This window comes from Myotis daubentonii, chromosome 12, assembly GCF_963259705.1.
Source record: "Myotis daubentonii chromosome 12, mMyoDau2.1, whole genome shotgun sequence".
NCBI classification, from domain to species: Eukaryota; Metazoa; Chordata; class Mammalia; order Chiroptera; family Vespertilionidae; genus Myotis; species Myotis daubentonii.
The window spans coordinates 6,240,534-6,249,226 of record NC_081851.1 but is presented as its reverse complement, the minus strand read 5'-3'; positions in this window follow the sequence as shown (position 1 = coordinate 6,249,226).

Here is an 8,693-nt window from a genome sequence, read left to right as displayed (position 1 = left end):
CTCTCTGAAATCAATAAAATATATATATATTTTTTTAAAAAAACCCCTCTTTTGGATGAGAAATTCAGTAACATTTCTTTTCATCAGCAACACCTAAATGTCCAACAATAAGGGGATAGCTACAGGATATCTGCCAGCAAGAATATTATGCAGTTGCCCCGCCGGCGTGGCTCACTGGTAGAGTGTCAACCTGTGAACCAGGAGGTCACGGTTCAATTCCTGGTCAGGGCATGTGCCCGGGTTGCAGGCTCGATCCCCAGTAGGGGGTGTGCAGGAGGCAGCCGATCAGTGATTCTTATCATTGATGTTTCTGTCTCTCCCTCTCCCTTCCTCTCTGAAATCAATAGAAATATATTTTTTAAAAAGAATATTATGCAGTCATTGTTAATGTTATTTACCAACCATTTAACATTATATGGCAAATCCATACATGGGATACTGCTCAGCAATTAAAAATGAATGAACTATTAGATGGATCAACTTAACGGATCTCAAGGGAGCTATGCTTGATGAAAATAAAAGCTAATATTAAAAAGTCACGTATTTATGATTCCATTTTTATAACATTTTGAAAATAGCAACATCTTAGAAATAAAAATAGACTAATGGTTTTTCCGGAGATTGGGGGTGCTGGGGGGCAGAGGTGGGAAGACTCACATGGGAGAAAGAATGATTTTTATTTGCACGGAATGACATCCCTGGGTTTCTAAAGTTCCATCTCCCTCCGTCCAGTCATAGAAGACGCAGCTGGAGTGTCAGGACGGCTAGAAGCAAAGCCAGCGAGCAGTTTCCATTCCGCGTGGAGCATCAGGCCCCGCTCAGCACCAGGCTGGCGCAGTCCATTAGTCCACTGTGTGTGGGGTCCACTCGGCCGCAGGCCACGGGGCGATGCAGGGGAGCCCCACAAACCCAGAGTCGCACGTGTCCCAGGAGTCCCAAGAGCAGCAAGAGCACAGAGAGCTGATTCCCCTGTTTAGGGGCGTTAATACCCCAACTCTTCTGCACTTGCAGCGGCCACGCCCATTCTGGCCAGGGTCCTCTGTTCCGGGTGTGCTGGACAGCCAGCGCCTTCCCCGTGTTGCCCCACCTTGACTGGCGTGAGTCTTCCCCTTTGTGCCCCACACCCCGGGGAGTGTAAAGTTGCCGCTTCCTGCTGGCGCTGCCCAAACGGCTGCCTGTGGTTCTCCGTCTCTGTTCCTAGGAGCTAGCTGAGGACACGGGCATCAGTGCCGTCCCGCTTTCCACGCGGAGCGCTGCAGCACGCAGGCAAGGCGGCGACGCCTTCCGGGTGCTAACGGCTCCTGCGGCGGCTTTGTTCCTTATCCCTCTCAAGTGATTCTTCCAGAAAAACTGGGAGAGGCCAGAGGAGGGAGGCGGCTTCAGTGGGAACGCATGGTCCTCTGCCCAGAGATGCATAGTCCCCTCCGGCCGGTGGACAGCGCGCGTGCGCAGGCAAATCCGGCTGCATCCGCACTCGGGTGACAGCGCGCCGGGGACGTTCGCGTGGGGGGAGGAGAGGATGCGAGCATGGAGAGCCGCTGGGCTGCAGAGAGCCTCCGGGCGGAGGGCGGCCTGTGCTCCCCACAGGGCCCCAGCGGCAGCCGTGAGTGCCAAGCAGAGCTTGCGGGGAACTGAAGTCGCACCTGCAGGCCAGTGCCAAGGAGTGGCTTCGAAAGTCCTGCCTCCTGGCCCAGAAGGTGCGCAATCGCAGGAGCAGCCACTGTGGCGGGCCAGATTGACGGCCTCCTGGCCTCACCATGGGGGTTTCTGTATCTGCGCAGCCGCAGGCCTCCAGTGCGTACATCCTCTCCTCCCCCACCTTGCGAGCGAACGTGCCCCAGTGCACTGTCACCCACCCGCGCCTGCAAAAGTCCTGGACCATGGCACGTGCAAGTCACCCTCCCCCCTTCGCTGCACTTCCATCAACCCCAGCACGCCTCCGTCCCCCACAGGACATGTGCACATCCCCTCTGATGCGCTCACGTCCTTTGGAGAGTGTCTGGGTGTTCTGGGTGCTGAGGGTGGGCGCCTGTGAGATGACAGTGAGAGAGCAGAATGGTGACGCCCTGTTCCCGCGGAGGCCAGTGCAATGACGAGATCGCTTCCGTGGGGCTAATGCAGGTGCTGAGGCAGGAGCAGGTGCAGACAGACACACCTGGTGGGCACGGGCGGCCCTCTCTGAGGTGCCTTCGGTCAGTGTTCAAGATCGGGAACCCAGGGGAGGCGAGGAGTTCAGTCCTCTCAGTGACACGGTGGGATAGTTGGGGTGACTGCAGAGGAGGAATGTGCACTCGGGGTGCCGTGCCGGTGCCCCTGAGCGAAGGCTGCCCTGACTAAGCCTCCCTCTTTTGGGTCCTAGCGCACTCCTTCCCGGCAGCAGGTGACAGGACGTGCTTTTCCGAGTTAATGAGAGAAAACATTAATTCTCCTGCTGCCCACGAAGATGGAAAGTAAAGTGGGGAGACATGTGGGGAATGAGCGAGGTTCCCTGTCTGGGGGTTCCAAATCCGCTGTTGGTTCCTTTCACCGCTGACTAGAGATATGCAGGGTGTCCCCCCAAAATGTATACACACTTTGAATACCTACTAATTCCAATGGGTTGAAGCATGAAAAGAAAGAAACAACAATGGAGCTGTCATCTGTTAAAAGTGCGGGCACAGCTCTAACCGGTTTGGCTCAGTGGATAGAGCGTCGGCCTGCGGACTGAAGGGTCCCAGGTTAGATTCTGGTCAAGGGCATGTACGTTGGTTGCAGGCATATACCCAGTAGGAGGTGTGCAGGAGGCAGCTGATCAATGTTTCTCTCTCATCGATGTTTCTAACCCTCTATCCCTCTCCCTTCCTCTCTGTAAAAAAATCAATAAAATACATATTTTTTAAAAAGTGCAGGCACGCTGAAACCGGTTTGGCTCAGTGGATAGAGTGTCGGCCTGGGGACTGAAAGGTCTCAGGTTCGATTCCGGTCAAGGGCATGTACCTGGGTTGCGGGCACATCCCCGGTGGGGGATGTTCAGGAGGCAGCTGATCGATGTTTCTCTCTCATTGATGTTTCTGAATCTCTATCTCTCTCCCTTCCTCTCTGTAAAAAATCAATGGAATATATTTTAAAAAAAAAAAGTGCAGGCACAAACAGGCAGTTGGACATTCCCCGAGGGGTCCCAGATTGGAGAGAGTGCAGGCCAGACTGAGGGGCCCCTTTTCCCCCTGTGCACATATATATATGGCAACTCATAAGCTCAAAAGGGTAAACAAAGAACAAAGTGGTGGTAGTTTCCATTTCCCTGTTGAAGCTAGCTTTGAACCCTTTGCCCTGTCTACATTGAATTGTGCTGGAATTCATTTGGCATGACCAAACCAACTCTGGGTGAGCTACAGTGCAGGAGCCTTGGGATTTGCAGGGCAATAAATAGTGAGGCAGGATTTCCACGAACCATCTCTGTTCATTAGGAAAGACACAAGAGAACTACTTGTGTCAAGAGTAGCATGATGTCACAGTTAAGAACATGGGCCCTAAATTCCAGGAAGATAGCTGCTGACGGGAAGGCAGACTGCAAGACAGTGTGAGAGTGAGAGAACGAAAGGAGAGTGTGTGGACGTACCGAGAGTGTAGATTTGTGGGTGAGCGATAGCTATACTCCAGGGGACTGTTGGAGACTGTTGGATCGGGCTCCCCTTACCGGGCAGCCTCCACTGCTGCTGCTATCTCTCCCCGAGCGGCCAGCTCAGCCGCGGAGACTGCGCCATCTTGAGTGGCTGATATTGGAAGCATATACATCCAGAGACCCTGCAACCACGGCACCCAGGGACCAGCTACAAATCCAGGAACACCGGATCTCAAGCAGCACGAATACGTGGACTCAGAGGAGCCCTGCTCCTCCTCACGAAAGGTCAGATTTCACCTAGATAAAGGTGCGGTTTGTAATTCAGGTTGGAGAGAGGAACGCGTGCGGGGGAAGTCTGTGCCCCACAAAGTCCGTGGCTGTTGGGGCCAGCGTGATCCACGAGTGTGGAAGGGGTCCCGCAGGGCTGCTGGCAGAAGGGAACTCTAAACATCAGCCCATAGCTGTACTGGGTGCAAAAAGGCAGCCTCAGATTTCGCCAGTTTGCTGGCTGCTTAGGGCTAGGGGAGAGAGGACGTGCAGAAGAGACTTTGGGAGAATTGTGCAGAGCTGGACGGGGGAGGGTTGTGAGCTTGTGCACTTACTCTGGCTCTTTTTTTTTCTCTTTAAATCTTTGCTTTTGATTATTAAACGCAATACATAGGATCGCCCAATTGGGCTCACTCACAGAGACTGCAGGGGAAAGTTGTTTTTGTGGAGCCTGGGATCAGTGCGGGGACTGACGACCAAGGAACCAGCTCCGGGGCAGTCGACTCTCCCAAACCAGTATTAAGTGCGACAGGGAAAACAACACCTAAATACTGGCTAGGGAGGACTTATAGCCTCGGAGGTCAATCCAGAAACACTGCCACCCAGGGGCTGAACCACGAATAGACTCTTCTGCAAACACAAATAAAGGCAGTCTGGGAAACAAATACTGCCGGCTTTACAATCAGGACTGTGGTCTACAACACGGAGGAACAGTGCATCGCAGGGAACTTCAACACTCTCCTGAATACCTGGCAGGACTAAGGCGTGCCAAGCAGAGGAGGAGAGGAAGTGAAGGACCTTCATTACTGCACATTTTTATTTTTTTTCACCTTTTACTTAAGAAACTAAATATTTTTTTCTTTCTTCCTCACCCGATTTTACCTTCTTAATTAATACATTTTTATTTTTAACCAGTATTATTACTACTAACATTTTACCTTTTTTTTAAAGTGTCATTTTATTTTCTTGTTATTTTATTTCGGGATTAGTGTTCTACACTCTATATTCATCTTTCCTTTAGCATCATTTTACTCTATTTCAACTTTACCTTTATGCCAAAACTCTCTTCCTCACTTTTCCCCTTTTGTTGTCCTGTTTCTCTTACCCTATTCCTGCTTTAGATTTTCCCTATTCCTTCTTTTTACCCCCGTTAAAATTTCACCGTACTTATATATCTAATTTCCAATCCCCTGCTCCAAGTCCATACACACCTCTCTCTTCTCTTTCTTCACTATCCAAATTTTTTCTCTCTCTGTCGTTTTGTTGTTGTTTGCTTGATTGTTGATTATATTGTTTTTTTTATGCTTGTTTGTGAGATGGTTTGACTTTTTCTTTTTCTTTTTTTTGTTGGGTTTTTTTTTTGGTTATTTTTTGCTTCTGTTTTCCTTCACCTCGCTTGATATTAGTTGTTGTTTGTACATTGCATCCATCTCTAGGGATCTGTTGTTGGAATTTGTTGGGATTAGTGGCTGTTCCATTGGCGTTTTCTCCCCATATAAATAGTTTCTTCCCCTCTTCTATTTCATTCCCTTTCTTTTCTCTCTTACTTTTTTTTCCTTTTCCCAATTTCATTTTTGCAGTCCCTTATTTTTCTTCTTTTTCTCTTCTTCTTTCTTTCTTATCCCCTAATAATCTTTTCTCTGGTGGTGACCTTTATTTGGGGTTATTAGTATCGTGAATACATTTGTGTTCAGTGCATTGTGCTTTGTTGTGTTGTATTTTGTGCCTTTAAATCAATGCAGCAGAGAGAGAGCTACATAACCAAACACCTGGAGAAAAGAGATCATGGGGAGACAAAGAAACAGCCCTCATATGAAAGATAAACAGGCATCACCAGAAAAGGAAGTAAGCGAAATGGAGGCAATGGAGGCAAGCAACCTGTCAGAGAAAGAATTCAGAGAACTGGTCATAAGGTGGATGAAAAGAAAGGAAGACAAATTCAACAATATGTGTAAGAACCAAGAGGAAATGAAGAAGAACCAAGAAGAAATGAAAAATGACATCACTGCTATAAAGAACTCAATAGAAAGCATTGACAGTAGACTAGAAGAAGCAGAGGACTGCATCAGTGAGCTAGAAGACAAGGTAGGAAAAAAATACCCAAGCAGAGCAGCTTCTAGAAAAAAAAATTGAAAAGCAGGAGCAGAACCTAAGAGAAATTTGGAACATGAAACGAACATCCGCATAATAGCGGTGCCAGAAGGAGAGGAAACTGGGCAAGGAATAGAAAACCTGTTTGACCAAGAAACCAGAAACACCAATCAGAAAGGATATATGCACCCCTATGTTCGTATCAGCACAATTCACCATAGCTAAGATCTGGAAACAGCCTAAGTGCCCATCAGTAGATGAATGGATTAGAAAACTGTGGTACATCTACACGATGGAATACTATGCTGCTGTAAAAAGGAAGGAACTCTTACCATTTGCAACGGCATGGATGGAACTGGAGAGCATTATGCTAAGTGAAATAAGCCAGTCAATGAAGGAAAAATACCACATGATCTCACTCATTCATGGATAATAGAGACCATTATAAACTTTTGAACAATAATAGATACAGAGGCAGAGCTGCCTCAAACAGATTGTCAAACTGCAGCGGGAAGGCCGGGGAGGGTTGGGGGGCAGGAGGGAGGAGGGTAAGAGATCAACCAAAGGACTTGTATGCATGCATATAAGCATAACCAATGGACATAAGACACTGGGGTATAGGGGAGGCTAGGGGACTGTCAAGGGCGGAGGGAAAAATGGACACATATGTAATACCCTTTGTAATACTTTAAGCAATAATAATAAAAAAAGGTAAGCAGTTAGCCTCAGGCTACCATGCAAAAAAAAAGAAAGCCTGTTTGAAGAAATAATGACAGAAAACTTCCCTGATATAGGGAAGAAAAAACTAACACAATTCCAAGAAGCTCACAGAGTCCCAAACAAAATGAACCCCAAAAGACTGACGCCAAGGCACATTATAATTAAATTGGCAAACTCCAACGACAAAGCAAGAATCTTAAAAGCGGCCAGAAAGCTACCTACAAAGGATCCCCCATCAGACTAGTGACTGATTTCTCAACAGAAACACATCAGGCAAGAAGGGAATGGAATGAAATATACAAAGTCATGCAAAGGAAGGGTCTGAATCCAAGAATACTGCATCCAGCAAGGCTATCAGTCAAAATTGAGGGTGAAATCAGGAGCTTCACAGACAAAAAAGGACTTTGGGAGTTTATTATCACCAAACCAGCAATGCAAGAAATGCTAAAGGGTCTGCTGTAAAAAGAAAAGAAATAGGAAATGAAGAAGGAACACAGGGGTAAAGAATAAAAATGTTGACAAACAAGTATCTATAAATAATAACTTTAAATGTAAATGGATTAAATGCCCCAATAAAAAGACATAGTGTAACTGAGTGGATAAGGAAACATGACTCGCCGAAACCAGTTTGGCTCAGTGGATAGAGCGTCGGCTTGCGGACTGAAGGGTCCCGGGTTCGATTCCGGTCAAGGGCATGTACCTGGGTTGCGGGCGCATCCCCAGTGGGAGATGTGCAGGAGGCAGCTGATCGATGTTTCTCTCTCGTCGATGTTTCTAACTCTCTATCTCTCCCTTCCTCTCTGTAAAAAATCAATAAAATATATTTAAAAAAAAAAAAAAGAAAACATGACCCATACATCTGCTGTCTACAGGAAACTCACTTCAGAAAAAAAGATGCACACAGACTGATGGTGAAGGGATGGAAAAAGGTTTTTCAGGCAAATGGAAATAAAAAAAAAAAAAAGCTGGGGTAGCAATACTTATTTCTGACAAATTAGATATCAAAGTGAAGGACATAAAAAGAGATAAGGAAGGCCACTTCATATACTAAAGGGAGCAATCCAACAAAAAGAAATAACTCTGGTAAACATATACACACCCAATATAGGAGCACCCAAATACATAAAAAAAACTTCTGGAGATCAAAGGAGAGACTGACAGCTATACAATCATAGTAGGGGACTTTAATACCCCACTATCACCATTGGACAAATCCTCTAAACAAAAAATCAGCAAAGAAACATCAATCCTAAATGACTCACTAGATCATATGGAATTAATTGACATCTTCAGAACATTTTACCCCAAAGCCACAGAATATACATTCTTCTCAAGTGCACATGGGTTATTTTTAAAGATAGACCATATATTGGGTCACAGGCAAAGTCTCTTCAAATTCAAGAAGATAGAAATCATATCAAGCATCTTCTCAAATCACAATGGCATAAAACCGAAAATCAACTACAATAAAAACAATCCAAAAAAATCAAACACATGGAGACTAAATAGCATGCTATTAAACAATGACTGGGTTACCAGAGAGATCAAAGAAGAAATAAAAAACATCATAGCAACAAACAATAATGAAAACACAACAATCCAAAACCTATGGGACACAGCGAAAGCAGTCTTGAGAGGGAAGTTTATAGCTCTACAGGCCTATCTCAAAAAACAAGAAACAATGATAATAAATTACCTAACCCTACAACTCAAAGAGTTAGAAAGAGAGCAACAAGAAAAGCCCAGTGTAAGCAGAAGGAAGGAAATAATAAAGATCAGGGCGGAGATAAACGACATAGAGACCAAAAAAACAATACAAAAGATCAACAAAACCAAGAGCTGGTTCTTTGAAAGGATAAACAAGATTGATGAGCCTCTAGCCAGGCTCACCAAGAAGCAAAGAGAGAGGACCCAAATAAACAAAATCAGAAATGAAAGAGGAGAAATAACAACAGACCCCACAGAAATACAAAGGATTGTTAAAAAAAATAATATGAACTGCCCTAACCGGTTT